At 40.8% G+C, this 19,392-nt stretch overlaps 1 non-coding gene across 1 annotated transcript; it reads left to right on the forward strand.

The window, feature by feature from the left end:
- The first annotated feature begins 1,237 nt into the window (after positions 1 to 1,237).
- On the forward strand, positions 1,238 to 1,344 carry LOC145168038 (small nucleolar RNA R71). Its single transcript, XR_013741633.1, has one exon. It is a non-coding gene; the product is annotated as a small nucleolar RNA R71 (small nucleolar RNA).
- The last annotated feature ends 18,048 nt before the right edge of the window (positions 1,345 to 19,392 follow it).

Here is a 19,392-nt window from a genome sequence, read left to right on the forward strand (position 1 = left end):
GGCTACCCGGTCACCCATCTTCTTTGGCAATTTTTTCAACATTGCAGCTGAACAATTTTCATTAAGAACCACTTTGGATACCTCCTCCATCTTCTTCCTATTTGTGAGAAGGTCCTTCAAGAATTTGGCATACTTGGGCATTTGTGCAACCGCCTCGATGAAAGGGATGTTGATTTGAAGGGCTTTGATGTGCTCCAGGAACTTTTGATAGTCTTTATTCTGTTTATCCTGTCTAGATCGGCTCGGGAATGGCAATGGAGGTTGATACGGTTTAACTTGAGATTTATTTTTCTCATCAGGTGAAGACCTCGTCGAGTTCTGTTCCGGAACTCATTGAGCTTTGTCTACTGTTGGAGATATCGGATTTTCTTTCTCTTCTTCCTTCACCTCCTTAGGATCTTCATTCGGGATCGGGGTCAGAGGAGTGATTATTTTTCCGCTCCTAGTCGTCACTATATTGATGTGTGCGCCTTTTGGATTTTTCTCGGTATCTCTAGGAAGTCCGCCCGGTGTTCTTTCGTTGAATTGCCTTGCAAGTTGCCCGAGTTGCTTCTCAATATTGAGGATTGAAGCTTGTTGATTCTGAAGTAAAGCTTGTTGATCTTTCATCATAATTTGGCGCTCCTTCATCATCTTTTTTTGCTCTCTTATGGCAACATTGGAATCGTCATGTCTTTTCTCGGATGCACTTGCAAAGCGTGCAAGCATGGCTTCAAAATCTGACTTCTTTTCTTGTACCGGTTCTTCCTTTTGATAGAGACCTCTCGTCTTTTGCCTATATTTCTCCTCTTTTTCCTTCTTGAACTCATCGTATGGTAGCCACTCCTTTTTTGGTTTTCGTCAATCTTCATCATACCTATCGCCACTTGAGTAACACACTTGCACTTTCCAGTTCCCGTTCTCGTCAAGATCACAATATATAGTAAGCTGAGGCCCGCTACAGTTATCACATCCTACCCAGATGGCATGGATGAATTGATCCATCTTTGTCATCCTTCGGTCCATGCTCTCCAATTTATCTATCACTGCCGCCATGTTATCAGAAACTGAAATTACCACCCCTCTTGTTGAATCGTGCCTTCGGTTATGATATTCTCTTGAGTTCTTCGAGATTTCTTTAATTAATTCTTTTATAACTGTGGGTGCCTTCTTCGTGAGTGGTCCTTGGGAGTCAAGGAGCTGCCTGGTTGTCACATTCACTCCATCATAGAATATAGAAATTTCTTGCTAAATGTTTAGGTCATTATGAGGGCAGTTCCTCAACAAGCCTTTGTATCTTTCCCACGCCTCATAGAGTGACTCACCTCCTTGTTGTTCGAAGTTTGCAATAGCCTTCTTCAACTTTGCTACTTTTAAGGGAGGGCAGAATTGATCAATAAACTCTTCGCGTATCTTAGCCCATGTTGTGATGGGTCCTGGAGGTAGTGATTTTAGCCAATCTTTAGCGGCTCCCTTGAACGTGACTGGTAGCATACGAAGTAAAACAGTCTCGCGAGGCACATTAGAGATGTTGAAGTAGTTGGCTATCTCGTTGACCTCGTCGATATGATTGTATGCGTCTTCGTGATCCTTCCCGTAGAATGGTATGTCCTTCAGTTGGGCAAGTATGTGAACTTTCAACTCAAAGTTTGTTGTCACTGGAATCGCAGGTTGCACAAGTCCTGGTTCGGTATCATCATGCATTCTCCGCTTCCATTCGCCTATGGGTATGTCTGTAATGTCAACCATCTCTTCTTCTGGTTCGGTCTCACATCCTTCTTTAAATTCAGGTGTGTTTGGCTCGAGATCTTCTATCTTCTTGTCAAAGCCGATAGATTCTCTGATTTCCTTGTCCTTCTTTTTGCGAATAATTGATTCCGGATCTTCAACGGGTGACACTACTAAAGAACTTAAAATTCTGGTCATAAACTTCCTAAAACAAGACAGAAAAACACGCATAAAACGAACAAAACGAAACAAAAAACAAAACTGAATACGCGACCAACTCGTCGAGTTCAGTAATGAACTCGACGAGTTCAACGCAAAAACTGAAAACTGAAAACGAAAATTTAAAACAGAAAAACTAGTAACTTTGTATGAAATAAATTCCACACAAATGATCGCTAACACTAGCAAATAAAATAACTATTAGAGCCGTACCCTGGCAACGGCGCCAAAAATTTGATACTTGTGAAATATACTAGTTTTAATCCTACTAACTTAGACACAAAATAAACACACGAAAGGCAGTGTACCTATCGATTAACAATATAGTTCAAGCAAGTCGGGTATCAAACACAGGGAACGGTAACAATTAAAATAAATACTAGAATTATCTATATAAAAACAAGTAATAAAGGGGGTTTTCTCTAGTTTTGCAAGACTAGAAACTTAAGCATTCAAATAACACTCAAACAAAATCCAATTAGTCAACTAAAGAGAACAAGAAGAGACAACTAGATTCAATGATAAAAGAGACTTCTGTTCAGATTCGATTCACTTATTCCTATGTTTGATTTCGTGGCAAGTGCAATGGAGTAATATATCAATGATTACCGATTTTTAATGTGATTAGATTCATGTTCACTATTACTAATCCTTTAGCAAATAATTCAATTCAAACAGTGGCCAATTGATTAAACTAACAAGTTTCCTAGTGTTCAATTCGAATCAAGTAAGACTTGTAATATTAGTTAACTAAATTTGTGAATTCAATCAACTCATATTTGGTTGTTCATCACACATGCTCACACATTAACTTATTTATTTTCTAGTTAACCCTAGGTTCATGTTCACTAATACTAGGCATACAATCTTGTTTTCAAAAAGATATATGATTCAAGCAATTAAGAAGATATTCATGCAACTCAATAAACTTGATTATTAACAGATGATAATTATCGTTAATATGCAAGGATCTTTTAACAAGCTTAACAAGATTAAAAATAAAATCAAATTAATCCAAACCACTCAATCAAACCATATTCATAAGATCATTTAGTCTAAACTAAAGTATGAAGCCTTTTAGCTCATAAGTACAGCAAATATCATCATAAAATCAAAATCTAATGATTCAAGCATGGTTCACACAAAAGATTATGATAAAAGTACTGGTTGTTTGCCTTTAATCTCTTCAAAATTGATTTCTAGGTTGAACTATCGAAAACCAAAGCACCCAAGAACCCTTCTGATCTTCAATAGTCGCCAAAAGCCTCCAGAATGTGTTAGGGTTTCGGGAATAAACGGTTTATATAGAGGTTTCCAAAATTCAGCACCAACTCGTCGAGTTTTTAAGATTAACCTGACGAGTTTTTCATTTAATACGCGTGCATGGCGTCTACGGCAAGGCATCCGTATATCGGGAATCTTCTGATCAACTCGTCGAGTTGATGGCCAACTCGTCGAGCTCTTCCTTATTTGAACCTTCTTTCTTCAAAATTCAATTTCCAAGCTTCCAATTGCTAGTTCTGCTTCCTTTTTCGCCCAAGCATGTATTTATTGCTGAAATTGAAATATTAAGCTAATTAAGCACCTTTTGTCCATAATATGGATAAAATCAACATAAAATATTAAGATAATGCATGATTTTTAAGACTAATTAAGCACATATCATTGTCTTTGTGACTCTTCATGGGTTGTGCTTCTATGTGTGTCTGGGTCAAGACTCGATGTCGGGCGGGGCCCGATAGATATATGTGTGCTATATATCTCTATGATTATTGCATGTGTATGTGTTTATTTAGATATATGTTATTGTATGTTGGGCAGGGCCCGTTTTACCGAGCTCAGCTCGATGTCGGGCTGGGCACGATGATGGGCGAGCCAACTATATGTTTATTATATGTTCATTGTATGATTCGTATGTGGTATTTTGGGAAACTCGCTATGCTTTGTGTTTATGATTTTCAGTTTATGTTTCAGGTACTCCAATTTTCAAATGAAGGAGCTCGAGACGATCGCAGCGCATACACCCATGTTTTTCACAATATGTGATCTTTGGGAATGAACTCTGATAATAGTTTTTATTTAAATGCTTTTTAATGTTGGTACAAAGTTATAATGGTGTTTTGAATATGATGAAAATGAAATTTTTAACCTTGAAATTTTGGGATGTTACAAATTGGTATCAGATCCTTGGTTTGAGGGATTCTGGCATGCTCTTGGGTGTGCCTGAACTCAAACTGAGGGCTTGGTGAAAATTTTATAAAATAAACATTTAATTAAAAAGGAATTTCTAATCAAAGAAAGGGGTGTGATGCGTGCAATCGGTCGAGCTCAAGTAAGTCGTTCCCAAAATACCAATCCATGTTTATTATGTGATATGATTATGTGAATCGCATGCTATATTAGGGCAAAGGATATGCTCGATATTATATGATAGGAGAGATGCCTTTATATGCCTGATTGTATGAGCTCTTAGAATTGCATGATAGTATGGTTTTCGGATCAGTGGATAGAATGGCTTGATTAGTGTATGCTGGTTAGATTTTCTCGTTGCCTGAATGTTGCTTGCTTTGTGCTTTGTGTGATTCTTAGTGATGTGGGTTAACTACTAAGTAAATATATTGAGTCATGTGCAACATAGGTTAAATAATCTAAGTGTGGTGGATTTGACCCTATTGTGCAGCTCTCGTTTGAGTCCAACCGTTCTAAGGTTGAATCTTCTACTCGAAGGATTATCTGATCTTTATTATATGTGACTATATCCATGAGGTAGTTGGTCGAAATTGGTTGGAATCTTTCAGTAGCTGAGGGATGGTTGAGTTTGGTAACCTAGGAAAGCCTAGGATATGCTTCAGTGGGTTAGTGATGTAGTTTGTGAGTTTTGTGCCTTGGTTTGAGGAAGTGACTTAGAGGATTCGGGAGGATTGTTGTGGAAAGTATGGATAGGTGTGGAAGGTAGTATTGGGCTCGTACTACTGAAAGCATAGGATCCATACTGGAATCAGCGAAAGCCTTGTAGAATGTAATGAGCTTGTGGGAAGGAAATTTCGAGCATGTTTTGATCGTTGGCTTGTGATATTTCAGATTGATGATGAGCATGCAAAGGGAAAGTTTAGGGTTTAGTTCTGGCTCAGGTTATGAGCCAGTTAGTGGAAGGACTGCTAGGATTTTGAGTTTGCATTGGATTGAGAAGATGGAAAGTGCTTTCCGCACTAGTCCCTACCCCATAGTAGCCAAGGTTCGGTTCACCTTGGATCTCCTATATCGGGTAGGAAGGGGCTGTTAGGAATTGATTGCTCGATGTTCTTCGCCTTCTGAATTGGAGACAATGTATTGGTAGGAGTTTGTGACCCGGTTTAGGGCAGAGGTTGCTCCATTTATCGCAGTACAGTCATTGGCAAGTGAGCTGGTGAGCGTGTCAGGGTGCCAGATCCTGAATGATATGGTTTCTAGGGCCCAGGAGTGGGAGATTGATTTGGAGCACCTCGGGAAGAAGGGATCAGATCAGGTGTGTACAGTGGTGGGTCCCGGGAAGAGACCCAAGATTTTGATCAGCATTTAAGGGGCCAGCAGGGTCGGGGACAGTGCAGCACGTGCGGGAAACGGCACAATGGAGTTTGTCGTTCCAGGGTTATGGGTTTCTACAAGTGTGGCAGGGTTGATCATTTCAGCAGGGATTGTCCTCAAGGGGCAAGCCCGTTATGTTTTCTCTGCAACCAAGTGGGCCACAAGAGGTCCGTCTTTCCAGGGAGGAGGGGAGGAGTAGTGAGTACACCTGATTCGACTATTTTGCAAATCTCTGATGGGCGTGAGGTTAGGGCAGGAGCCCCAGCGGAGAAGAGTCAGGCTTTACAGTGTCAGGCGGGGGAGGTCAGAACTCCAGCAGGCGACATTGCGGGTATGTTATCTTTTGCTTTCTTCATGGTTTTATCAGAAATTTTTTGTTGGAATCTTGCATCGGTTGGGGTAAGTGTATCTATGGTTTATTTCTCGGTTTATGTTTGGGTTATATCTTCAAGAAATGTTATATGTCTTTTGCATGCCATGAATCGTCAGTGGATTTGTAAGGGTCATATATGGTATAGTGGGTTCCAAGTGTTTGGGAGTTACTCTGGTTTTGGTCAGGATCGGTCAGAGGCATTGTGTGGAAGGTTTATGGTTCGGATTCGGTGGGAAGACTCCCCAGCATCTCCAAGATTCAGTAGTTTTAGCGTTGGTGCACGGATTGGATTCTTGGTGTGCCAAAGGAAATGGTCTATTGCAGAGGATTTTGGTCCAAGCATCTGTTCTTTGGACTTTAGGATTTGAGTGTGGTACCATTCTTTGAACATTGGTGTATCAGTGTTACTGGGTTCGGAAGGTGTTCAGCTGGTCTTCAGGGGTGGTGCGGTCTTTTGAGTTTGGCTAGTAATGGATCACTAGCATTTGGAAGTGCAGGTTGTCAGCACTTTGATCATTGGAGGGTTAAAAGGATTGGGAATCCTTCCAATCTTGGATGATGTAAGAGCTTAGATGAATCAAAGTGGGGGAGGATTGTCCAGGAATTCAGGGCAGGAGCAGGTATGAGACTAGGATGAGTTTTGCATTCCCATCGGGGGGAATTGCAGCCCAAGTGGATGACTGGATTGAGGATTTTTTGAGTTGGGGGTTCAGGAAACTTCCCAGCATTGGGTTCGCATCTTCTTGGTGTTTGATAATAGGCTTTGGGGGACCCAGGTTGTGGTTCCAGGTTCGGCCCTTGTCCAGCTCAGGTATTGGGTCGAGTGTGTACCCGACTTTGGATATGTTCGAATTGATAGATTAGCGGTAAGGATTTAGGCGGCAGTTGTGGCAAGGTGGGGTGTTGTAAGGCTGCGGGGTGGCTCGTAGCATTCACCGGTCCCTGGGCAGTAGGGAGATTAAGGCAAATTTGTGATTTACTCACGGATTTCTTCAGATGGTTTAGGCCAAGGTTGGTCTATTCGCAAGGCTGTGGGAGGGCCACAACATGTTTGGAACCAGGAATTGGTAGTCACAGGAGACCGGGTATGAGATAAGGCTATAGTTGGTCCTGTAGTGTTCAGTTTAGGATCGAGTTAGTGTCGAGGAGGTTTGGGTAGTTATTGCCTATGAGGCTTTTTGTCGGAAGTCGCGAGGGGCGACTGTGTGGGAGTCTTTTGGCTCAGCAACCGGGCTGGAACCCGGTATTTCGGATGACTGGCTGACGAATTCGGACCAGGGAGGTCTCGGTGGATTTTGGAAAGCAGCCAGGAGGCAGCATGCTATTTCGGGCAGCTTCAATGTTTCGGGCAGTTTTAGTGTTTCAAGCGGTATCAGTGTTTCAGGCAGTATTAGTGATTGGGTCTCGTGTGTGTGTGAAGTAATTAGGCGATTGGAAAATACTAAGTCACTCACAACGGGATTAAATAATCTTAAAGTAATTGATTTGGCCCTGTTGTGCAGTACTCATCTGAGTCTAACCGTTGCAGGGATGAATCTTCTACTCAAAGGATTATCTGAGCCTGCTTTCGGGTATAAGTGTTTTGTAGTTGTATATGTTCAGTGACCTTGTTTCCTTTTGAAGCAGTGATGTGTTCAGGGATCCGAAACATTTTGTTGGAATGAACTCTATGAGATTGGCATGGTAACGGTTCTGTGTGAGAAGTCTGACAGGGATTCAGACCATTGACACTTAGGTTTCGGGTTTCAAGTGATATATGATTGGTTTTATTTGAGAGATTGAGGATTTGTTCTTCATCGGGCTGGAAGAACTATTCTAAGGGTGGTTTCAGTAAATTTGGATAGGTCGTGGTATGTGTGGGATTAGAAGTGTTAGGATTGATTGGTTATTTGTTGAGAACTTGGCATGTAGTTGTTTCAGCATGAGCGATCTGTCGGGGAGTCAGACCAATGTAGATTCCAGGTTTTGGAAAGGGTAGAAGTGGTTTTCTTCGGGGGCTTAAGGTTTATTTTCCTTCGGGATAGAAGTTTCGATTTGGGATTCTAGTTGTCTGGGGATGATTGTCTTATGCGCTGAATTTTGATTATGTCCCTCAGGTGGATTGTTTTGTTATGAGTGGCAGTAAGGAGCGATTTCGAGGATGAAATCTAATTTAAGTGGGGGAGAGTTGTAACACCCGGAATCTAGAAGGTTAATTGTGGAGTTATGCCAATTTCAAGTTTAACTCGGCGAGTTGGAGGAGCCAACTCGGTGATTTGAAGATGAAGAATCAGGGGGATTTATTGGGTCTACTCGAGGAGTTGAGGAGCCTCGACTCGGCGAGTAGAAGTTGTTTTAGTCGCGGAGTAAATGTGAAAACTCTACAAGTTGGAGGAGCCAACTCGACGAGTTGGGCGTTGTTTAGGAAACCCTAATTTTGGGGTTTTGCACCCTATTTAAACACCTTAAGTCCCAGGTGTTGGCTTCATTTCCAGCCTCTATAGCCTTTAACCCTAACCTCGAAACCCTAAAGCCTTTTTGAGCGTTGTAAGCCCTTTTTGAGTGTGTTTTCGTGTGTTTGAAGCTCTTCGAAGAAGGAGAAGCTAGGTGCAAGGTGATGATTCAAGTAGAAGCCTTCAAATCTTGATTATTTGCATCATTTCCAGCATATTGTGGGCATAAAGTTCTATCCTTACTTAATATTTGATTAGATCTCTTTTTGGGTTAAGTTTTGATGCTTTTAGCCATGTTTGGGTGATTGGTGGGGTTGAAGGACGTCCCAAATGCTATTCTTCCAGATCTATGGTCCTCTTGAGCTCTTTTGGCATAAAAGTTCCAAATTTATGGTCTTAAGGGCTTCATTCATTCATTAAGTTGGAAACTTTACATGGCCATCTAGCCTCATATGGTCAGATCTGCATCTTGGAGTTGTGTCCTTGTGGAATCAGTGCTTAATGATTAAGTCCTTACCCTTTTAAGTTTAGGGTTTGGGTTTTGAACCCATTTTGGTGGTTCTTAGGGGTAAAATTGGAAACTTTACCCTTCTTAGGGGCATTTGATTTAAGATCTGAGTGAGAGAAGTTGTTAGTTCTGAATATATATCGGCTTAATGGATTAAGTTGTTTGGTCTCAGGTGAACTCGACGAGTTGGATGGCCAACTCGACGAGTTTTTTTGGTTTTTCCCGTTTTGGAGTTGGTGTGGGTTAACTTGGCGAGTTGATTAGATAACTCGGCGAGTTAGATCGGGTTCTTCCCGACTTTGCAGTTGTTAGAGGAACTCGACGAGTTGAAGGACAACTCGGTGAGTTGGGTCAACTTGGGACGTTGAATTTGACTTTTGACTTTTTCCTTTGATCAAGTTTCTCCCAAGGGGTGTTTGAAGCAATCTGAATTATAAAATATGGGCTTAGGATAAGGCCCGAATGGGATTGGGCCCAATTTGGAAAATTAGGCCATTAGTGGGATTTTATGGATTTTGTGGTTTTGGATCTTGTTGGAATTGGGCTTGGGCCTTAGTTATGAATCTTGTTAGGCCAGGGATAAAATGGTCGTTTTACACCAACTACGGATTATGGTTTGGAACCCAATTGTTAATTGGGTTATATTTTGGTATTGTTAGCTCGAGAAGTTATCAGGGCAGCAGCTACGGATTTCTTTCAGTGTGCTTCTGCATTCGATGTGAGTTTCCTTACCGGGTTTAGCGGGTTGAAGGCACCAAGGCCGACCCATGTTTATGTAATGTTGTTAGTATGCTAGTTGTCTTTGTGACTCTTGCATGTGCTGTGTTTATATGTTTTACGGGTCAAGTCCTGATGTCGGGCGGGGCCCGATGGATATCTGTATTCTATATATCTCTATGATTATTTCATGTGTATGTGTTTATTTAGATATATGTTATTTTATGTTGGGTGGGGCCCGTTTTACCGAGATCAGCTCGATGCTGGGTGGGGCCGATGTCGGGTGGGGCCCGATGCCGGACAGGGTCCGAACTCAGGCGGAGCCCGATGACGGGCGGGGCCTACTATATGTTTATTGTATGTGGATTGTATGACTGGTATGTGGTATTTTGGGGAACTCGCTAAGCTTTGTGCTTACGGTTTTCAGGTTATGTATCAGGTACTTCAGTTTTCAAATGAAAGAGCTCGGGACGATCGCAACGCATACACCCGTGTTTTTCGCAATATGTGATCTTTGGGAATGAACTCTAATAATAGTTTTTATTTAAATGCTTTTCAATGTTGGTACAAAGTTACAATGGTGTTTTGAATATGATGAAACTGAAACTTTTAACCTTGAAATTTTAGGATGTCACAATTTTATTGTAACACATAGGGGTTAGGAGTATTACAAGGAATTGATGTTACCTCAGGAGACTCTTGTGGGTTGTCGTCAGTTTGGGTGGAGTTTAGTGAGCCCATATCTTTGTGAGGCTCTTTGATTTCTTCGACAATCGAACCGGATTCGTGAACATAGACCGACGTTGTGAGGCATGTTTCCTTAGTCAGTTCAGTAAATGGTTTGTCTTCACTCGAGTTATTTGCTTGCTCAAAGTGGTCATGAGTGTTTTCTTCATAATCATAAGTGTTTACTTTTTTCTCCCCCTGAAGGGAGCACTGGTGACCAACGAAAGGAAGGTTTTCATGGAACACAACATCTCTGATAATATACATTTTTTGTTTTTCAAGTTCATAACATCTATACCCTTTTTGAAGGTCTGCATAGCTAAGGAACATGGATTTGATAGCCTGATGTTCTAATTTCCCTTTATTTTGGTGTACGTATGTTGTACACCTAAATACCCTTGGTTCAAGATTCAGACAAGTTGGAGCAGATACGAGTTCATGGAGCTTTTGAAGTAGGGTTTGGAAGTCGATAACCTGAGACAGGGTTCTATTCATGAGGTAAGTTGTTGATCGAACTGTTTCATCCCAATATTCTCGTGGAATGTTCCTGTCAAATATGGAAGCACGGACAACTTTGAGTATTTGTTTATTCCTGCATTCTACAAGACCATTCTGTTGGGATGTGTTAGCACATGAAGTTTGATGTCGAATGGAGTTCATCTTGCAAACTTGTTGCATCTCATGATTAATATATTCACCCCCAATTGTCAGTTTGAAGAACTTGAATATCACATTTATACTGTGATTTCACCATTCTTTATAGTTCTTGAAACACATAACTTACTTCTCCTTTATGTTTAAGGAGAGAACCTCACACCATACGAGTACATTTATCAATAAATGTTACAAAAGAACGAGCACCGTTTGGTGTTGCAATTTTTGCTAGACCCCATACATCTGAATGAATAGTCATAAAGGGAACAAAGGTTTTATTATCATTAGGAGCATAAAAATTTCGATGATTTTTTGCCAACTCACATATACCACACTTAAAATCGTAATCCTTTGGATACAAAAATAAATTTGGTTTTCATTTCCTAAGATAACTAAAAGACAAGTGCCCTAATTCGCCTATGCCATAACCAAGCCAACTTGTTATTTCCTTCCTTCACTTAAGCATTGAGAGCCACACCTTGTTATCCCTTCTCAAGATAGTATAATTTTTCGCGTCTAATACCATAGCCAAGAATCTGATGGGTTATGATGTAACAACTCGTTATTTTTCTACTTGTAAAGTCAACCTAGTCAATCAAAGTCAAACTTGGGTCAACTAAATTCAACTTAAATCTTATTCTATCTTAAATGGGTTAGATTAATATTTTATAAGTGTTTACACCTTGTATTCAAGGTGTTATAGGTATAAGAGGTGAAAACTTGAAGTCCGAAGACCATTCTTTCTTTCCCTTCGGACATCAGCCTCGCAACTGAGAACAAGCAGGCTTTGGCCGTGAACGAGGGCCGCAAACCCTCAGACTGTGAATGCCTTCGCTGGCCGCAAACTCGCTTCTCGGCCACCACCGCCTTCGGACTGCAAACGAGGTTCACGGTCGTGAACCCTTCGGACCGTGAACCCTCGCGTGTATATATATATATATATATATATATATATATATATATATATATATATATATATATATATATATATATATATATATATATATATATATATATATATATATATATATATATATATATATATATATATATAGGTGTTAGTCATTTTATTCTCATTTCTCATCTTCCAACCGTGAATTCTCCCATTCTCTCTCAAGTATCATCCACAAAAGGGTCTCCTTTCATCTCAAAAACGTAAGTATCACACCCTTTTCTTGTTATTCCTTGGAAACCACTTGCTTTCACCTATTGATCCTTCACTTTTCATCAAATTCTTCAAGATCTTCAAGAAGTTCTGGTCGTGAACCCTTCATCTTGGTCGTGAACCCTTCATCTTGGCCGTGAACCCTTCATACATTCATCATTAGGGACGTGAACACTTCAAGTGTTCTTGGACCGTGAACTCATCAAGGGCCGTGAACCCCTCTTGTGTAGTTGTGAACATTTTTCAGCTCTTCATTTTCGGTTCTAACACTTTATTGCAAGTGTTTCCTAGTTCCTAAGGATGTTTCCTTTACATATTAACTAATATAGGCCCTAATTTCATACATATATATATATATATATATATATATATATATATATATATATATATATATATATATAAGATTTAAAGGGCTTAGGACTAATAGTTCGCTTTGATTCCTTTTCCTTGTTTGGATGTGGGGTTATAGTAAAATTATTTGTCCGAATGGTGTTTAAATTTTAGTTATATATATTTGTATATGTATATGAATATAAAAGTTGTTTCATTCCGTTTTAATACCCTTTGTAACATGTTAAGAAAGGGGTTGCATTCATGAACAGTTAGTATCAATACAGAAAGTACATATAAATTATAATAGGTATAATTTATGATTTAAGAAGAATAACTCACGAGTAAAGTATACTAGAGTACACTATTTTACAAAAACAAGGGTTGGATTTAAAACTAATCAAGGGTATACTCTTTACAAATACATTTTAAGAATAATAATCCAGGAGTATACTATCTGTAACAACTCGATATTTCAGGTCAATGTATTGACTAAAAGTCAAATGTGGTAATCCCTTTTTGAATTATTTGAAATAACATCAAAAAATGAAATGTCCGAAAGTCTCACTTTGAGTGTACTAAGTGGTAGATATCGTAACAAGATTTCCAAAAACATAAAGAACATTAAAATCCGAGTTATAACGAAGGAGTTATGACCAATCGAAGATCCGCAACAAAACACTGTTAAGCGTAAAATACGAAATTCCGATAAAATACTTTTTAGCCTTAGGTATCTAAATGAAAGTCGTAGATATCATTAAACCGTAAACATACATAAAAAGAACGCCCAAATCTGACTTCGTATGAGGAAGTTATGATTTTTCGAAGTTTCGGACATAGCAGTAGACATCTAAAAACTCGAATTAGAGATCGAGCGACTTTTTGCCAACATGACCTAAACGAGAATCGAAGATCTCATCAATAGTATTGCCACGGTAAAAAGTCTGACGAAAACGGACATCGAATGAAGAAGTTATGGATTTTTAACGGACTTTTCCTGTCCCGGCCTGTTAAAAATGTAATATTAAAAATAAAATCGAAATTAGCCAACAAAGTCTAAACGAGAGTTGTAGAGCATAATCTCGCCTACGCGTGCATATAAAGAACGTCAAAATCGGAGCTCGTATGCGAGAGATATGAATTTATGAAGTTTGAGACACGAAAATCGAAGTTGTCAGACAGCTCACGACGTGAGCTAGAAGATTCACGACGTGAGTCTGTGATTGATGGGTTCCAGAGCTGTCAGCATGCGTCTCGTTAGTGGAAGAGGATAAGGGTCGACCTCACGACGTGAGCAACCCAATTCTCACGACGTGAAACCCCAAAAGTTGGCCTATAAATAGATCTCAAGGGTTTTCCGAGTTTAGTCGCTCACTTCTTCCCTTTGTCGTGCTTATGCTCTGCGTTTAACCCCTCGAAGCCATCCCGAAGCCCTGGTTATCATATTCAAAGTCCTGAAGGACGTTTTACACTCCCGAGATTCCCGAGGATCCCGAGAAATCAGCTTTCTCCAGTCGAAGTTCTCCTCGACTTTTGTCTCACTTTCTTCAAGCTACCAGGTGAGTTCATACCCCCATTTCTATGCTTTTAACTGATTTTAAATGCTTTTGAACACTTTACGGGGGAGAATACAAGTAAACACATGGTTAATCCTGTGTGAAAATATCTATCTTTCTTTATACATTTCAGATTGTTTTTAATAACTATCATATAGATCATGTCTAACATACAAAACATCTTACTTTACTTTACCCTCACGGAATGAAACATGAGTATAAATATCATAAGCTCTATTTATACGTTTACATCATATTTAGGGTAACCACTTTCGTTATGACATCTTTATACATACAAGAACATACAAATCATTTTATGCCTTTATTATTATTATGAAAAAGGATAATCGTTACAGAAACACACATATACATTTTGATACGGGACTTAATTGAGAATTCGTGAGGCATTCATCTTCAATATACCTTTTAAGGTACCACTAGAAGTCCTGTTTATAACCAGAATCTCCCGTCCGGAGAACGTGACAAGTGTGTATAGATCTATACGGGACTAATGATCCCGCGCCCTGACTGCTAGCTACAGTCCCCGGGGTGACAAGTGTCATCTCATTTCGACGCCTGAAGAACGTCGCTACAGGCAAATTATGATAGTACGGTTATGAAAACTCACTGGATAGACAATTATTATGGTATTACGTTTTAATGGGAAAAGTAACAGATATAGTTCTTTTCACATTCAAATACAAATCTTCTTATAGTTTTGTTTTATAATAAGACTATACATCATCTTTTGAGCATGTCATATTTGCTTACAGGTTACGGTCTTGGACATTTAAGACTGCATCTCATTTAGGAAAATATAGGATTTTCCTGGTTCAAATACATACAGTTTATACAACGATCTTTCATACTCATTTCATACATTTGTTAGAAAATATCGTATTTTCTGGAAAACATACACGAACTTTCGAATGGCATACATTTTATCAAAACACTACTTATGAACTCACCAACTTTATTGTTGACACTTTTTCTTTGAAATAACTTGTATTCTCAGGAAAACGCTAAATCAGGTAGCAACTACTTTTGAAGACTAACGCGCTGGCGTTAGTAACATATTTTGGAATCACCATATTGTATTTGATATTTAAACATGTAACACATACAATCATGTAAACTTTTCAAATATATTTATATTATGGTGGTGTGTACTTTCTTTACTATTCAATTGTTATGATACTGTACATGACGTCCTCTGCCCCCGAACGTTTCCGCCGTTCTGGTTTGGGGGTGTGACAGATTGGTATCAGAGCGTTGTTTATAGTGAACTAAGTATATCAAAACCATTTATTTTTTATATACAACTATAAACACAACTGGGAAAAAACACTCTGAGTGACATTTATACTTTTAAAATGAAATTTCTATAAAGTATACATGCATACATTATCTAACAGGGTCAGTATCATGATGAAAACAATATAGAAGTATTATAGATGAGTTGTGCACTACAGTTATGCCTTGAGATATGTAATTGGAACTAGGATGAATATAGCCTGATCAACTATATTTGTCTAAGAGCCGACTAACGTATGCCAGGGGGTAGCTGCAGTGGACAACAAGTCTAAAAACTTACCAAAAACATAACCTTTTTGAATCAAACATAACATTTAGAATACTATAGGAGTATTTGGTAAATGCAATAAGTTTAAACTTTGATACTTCAGTATGTGCTTTAGTTTATAGTAAATTCTTAACCCTATTCTCGTATAGACACTATGGTTGGATTCCACCTACCAGGAGACCCCTACTACCCCAATCAAGGCAACGGGGGATGGGAGGAGGACGACCCGGAAGAGAATGAGGAACCCATGGAGGAGGAGGAAGAGGAAGGCTCTGATGGGACAGACTCAGAACCAGAAATAATCAATCCACCAGCCGTCCGACCTCCTGCGGTTCGAAGAGGTTTTCAGGGACCGACTCCCGTCTGGGGAAGTCACATTCACCATTGGAGTCAACAACAAGGTTTGCGCCCTCCCTACGGCATGTGTCGGGACTTCTACGACGTCAGTGGTGGAAGTTCAGCTGACCGGGCTCTCCCAGTCATGGTGGGCAAAATAGCTAACCAGTCCTACCAATCAGGAGTTCAAGCGAACCGGATTCGCGAAACCGACGTGGAGGTACAAGGTAACGCAGCCGATATCCGTCGCCTGGACAGGGTGCAGGAGGATGCCCAACTCCACACCGACACACTCCAAGACCAACTAAACACAGCCCTCTCTGAGATAAGAGAAATGAGGGAGCAACAAGCCACCTTTGACAGGCGTCTCATGCGGGCCAAGCAATCAGACACGGAGTCAAGCTCCAAGCGCAAACCACATCGCAAGTAGTACTTGCCCGACTCCCAAAATTTTGTTATAGAATAGGATCTCGACTAAAAGTCTTACTTTTTTCTAACTTTTGCAATCGGAGACCTTTAGAAAGGTCGAAAATTTTCCTGACTCCAAAATGTAACCCAATATATGTTTAATATATAACGAAGTACTCTTTTTGTGTGTTAATTCTTTGCCTACCACTCAAATTCATAAGTTTATCTATAAACTCTAATTATGAATCAAAATCGAGAACCTTGTTTATGTCGAACCCAATTCATGAAATGTTGAAAATGGTTAACTCATTAACACACGACTTTCAAACATGTGAGACTTATTGTCTTCCATTAACTTTGTATCAGCACGATGCCTCCTCGTAGGTCAGCATGCCGAAATACGACACCAACACCGCCACCACCACCTCCAACTTACGATCCCGCTATGGTACATGCTGCCATCACCGCAGCAGTAGCAGCTGCGCTATCCCAAATAAACTCTAACGGAGCCGGAGGGAGCGGGAGTAGTACCAATCATCAGAACCATGGCACTGGTCATGGTCATGTTAGGGAATGCACCTACAAAGAATTCTCGAACGCCAAACCAAAAATGTTCAACGGCACTGGAGGAGTCATTGCACTTATGCAATGGTTTGAAAAGACCGAGACGGTCTTTGAAATCTGTTCATGCCAAGAAATAAGCAAGGTCAAGTTTGATGCTTGTATCTTCACGGACCGAGCCCTCACATGGTGGAAGGTCCATGTGAAATCTGTATCTCTTCCAGTCACCAACGCCATGAACTGCCCGAGGGGCGAAATTCAAGCAGATTTCAAAAACTAGAACACTCTGAGGACTTGAAGGTCCTACTGTTAGAAGAATACTGCCCGAGGGTCGAAATTCAAAAACTGGAACAGGAATTATGGAACTTGAAAATGGTTGGTTCTGACCTAGCCGCCTATACGGCCAGGTTCAGTGATTTGTCAGCCCTATGCCCGGGAATGGTCAACCCGGAGCCGAAGAAAGTGGAAAGATACATCTGGGGGTTGTCACCCCAGATTCAAGGGCATGTTTTGGCTTCCAACCCAGTCACATTTAACAGCGCAAAGCGCCTGGCTCAACGACTAATCGATCACGGGGTTAAACAGGGTACTATCACAGTTACTGCTGGCCCTCCGAAGGAGGTAGAGGACCGAAGGAAACCTTGGAACAAGAGAAAGGGGCAAGCCCCGCAAGAGAACCTGAAGAGGCAACAGTTAGTGACAGCTCACGCTGTTACTATCCCTACCACCCCCGCACCAACAAAGCCGTACATCGGCAATCTGCCGAAGTGCAATAGTTGCAACTTTCATCATCACGGACCCCGCCGTGAGATGCATTGCACCAAGTGCAACCGGAAGGGACACACTGTCCGCTTCTGCAAGGAACCAACCCAACCAACCGCTCCAACCGCAAATGTGGGAGTAGGTCGTACTTGTTACGAGTGTGGAGCAACGGGACACTTTCGAAGGGACTGCCCGAAAGCAAACAATGGGAATACTGGGGGAAGTAGCCGAGTATTCGCAATGGGCCAGGAGGAAGCCGTTGCAGACCCCACTGTTGTTACGGGTACGTTTCTCCTCAATAACTCATATGCATATATGTTATTTGATAGTGGAGCGGAGAGGAGTTTTGTGAGTCATAGTTTTACAAACCTACTCAAACAAATCCCTCAAACATTAAGTGAAACTTTTATAGTAGAAATGGCTAACGGGAAAACAGAAAGCGCTAAGGAAATATACTTAAACTATACCCTCTCATTAAACAATAATTCCTTTCCAATCAACCTCATGCCAGTCTCAATAAAAAGTTTTGACGTCATCATAGGCATGGATTGGCTAAGTTCTCATCGTGCGGACATTTTATGTTACGATAAGGCCGTTCGCCTTAATCTGCCAAATGGCAAAGCCCTCGTTATTATGGCAACAAACCTAGCACCCCTCTTCGTATCATCTCTTGCATCAAGGCTCAAAAATATCTACGCAAGGAGTGCCACGCGTTCTTGGCACATGTTGTGGATGTGAATCGAGGAATAGAAGACTTCAAGGGCGTGCCTGACGTCTGTGACTTTCCTGATGTCTTTCCTGAGGATCTTCCAGGAGTACCGCCTGTGAGACAAGTCGAATTCAGAATCGACTTAATTCCTGGAGCCACCCCTGTGGCCAAAGCGCCGTATCGCTTAGCCCCAACAGAGATGCAAGAACTATCCAGTCAACTGAATGAATTACTCAGCAAAGGATTCATCCAACCAAGCTTCTCACCTTGGGGAGCACCAGTGCTTTTTGTGAAAAAGAAAGACGGATCATTCAGAATGTGGATCGACTACCGGGAACTCAACAAACTTACCATTAAGAACCGGTACCCCCTACCACGAATAGACGACTTGTTCGATCAACTCCAAGGAGCAAACTACTTTTCCAAGTTCGATCTGAGATCGGGATATCACCAGCTGAGAGTCCTAGAGAGCGATGTTCCTAAGACGGCCTTCCGAACCAGATACGGTCACTACGAATTCGTAGTGATGTCGTTCGGACTAACCAACGCACCCGCCGTGTTCATGGACTTAATGAATCAGGTATGTCGTTCGTTCCTGGACAAATTTGTGATAGTATTCATAGATGAAATACTCATTTATTCAAAAAGTAAAGAGGAACATGGTCAGCACCTGAGACAAGTCTTAGAGACGCTGAGAACTGAGAAGCTTTACGCAAAATTCTCAAAATGCGAATTTTGGATTAGGAAGGTGGACTTCCTAGGTCACGTGGTCAGCGAAGAAGGAATCCACGTGGATCCTTCCAAGATCAAGGCTATCCAGAATTGGTCTGCGCCAACAATGCCAACCGAAATTTGCCAATTTCTACGCCTTGCTGGCTATTATCGCAGGTTCATACTGAACTTCTCCAGCATTGCAAAACCTCTTACCTCCCTGACTCAGAAGGGTGTAACCTACAACTGGGGGAAAAGCAAGATACTGCATTCCAAACCTTGAAGCAAGCCCTGCGCAGTGCACCCATCTTGTCCCTTCCAGAGGGGACAGAAGACTTCGTAGTATATTGCGATGCTTCCAATCAAGGGCTG

Source organism: Lactuca virosa, chromosome 3 (genome assembly GCF_052849685.1).
Source record: "Lactuca virosa cultivar CGN04683 chromosome 3, Lactuca_virosa_CGN04683_v6, whole genome shotgun sequence".
NCBI classification, from domain to species: Eukaryota; Viridiplantae; Streptophyta; class Magnoliopsida; order Asterales; family Asteraceae; genus Lactuca; species Lactuca virosa.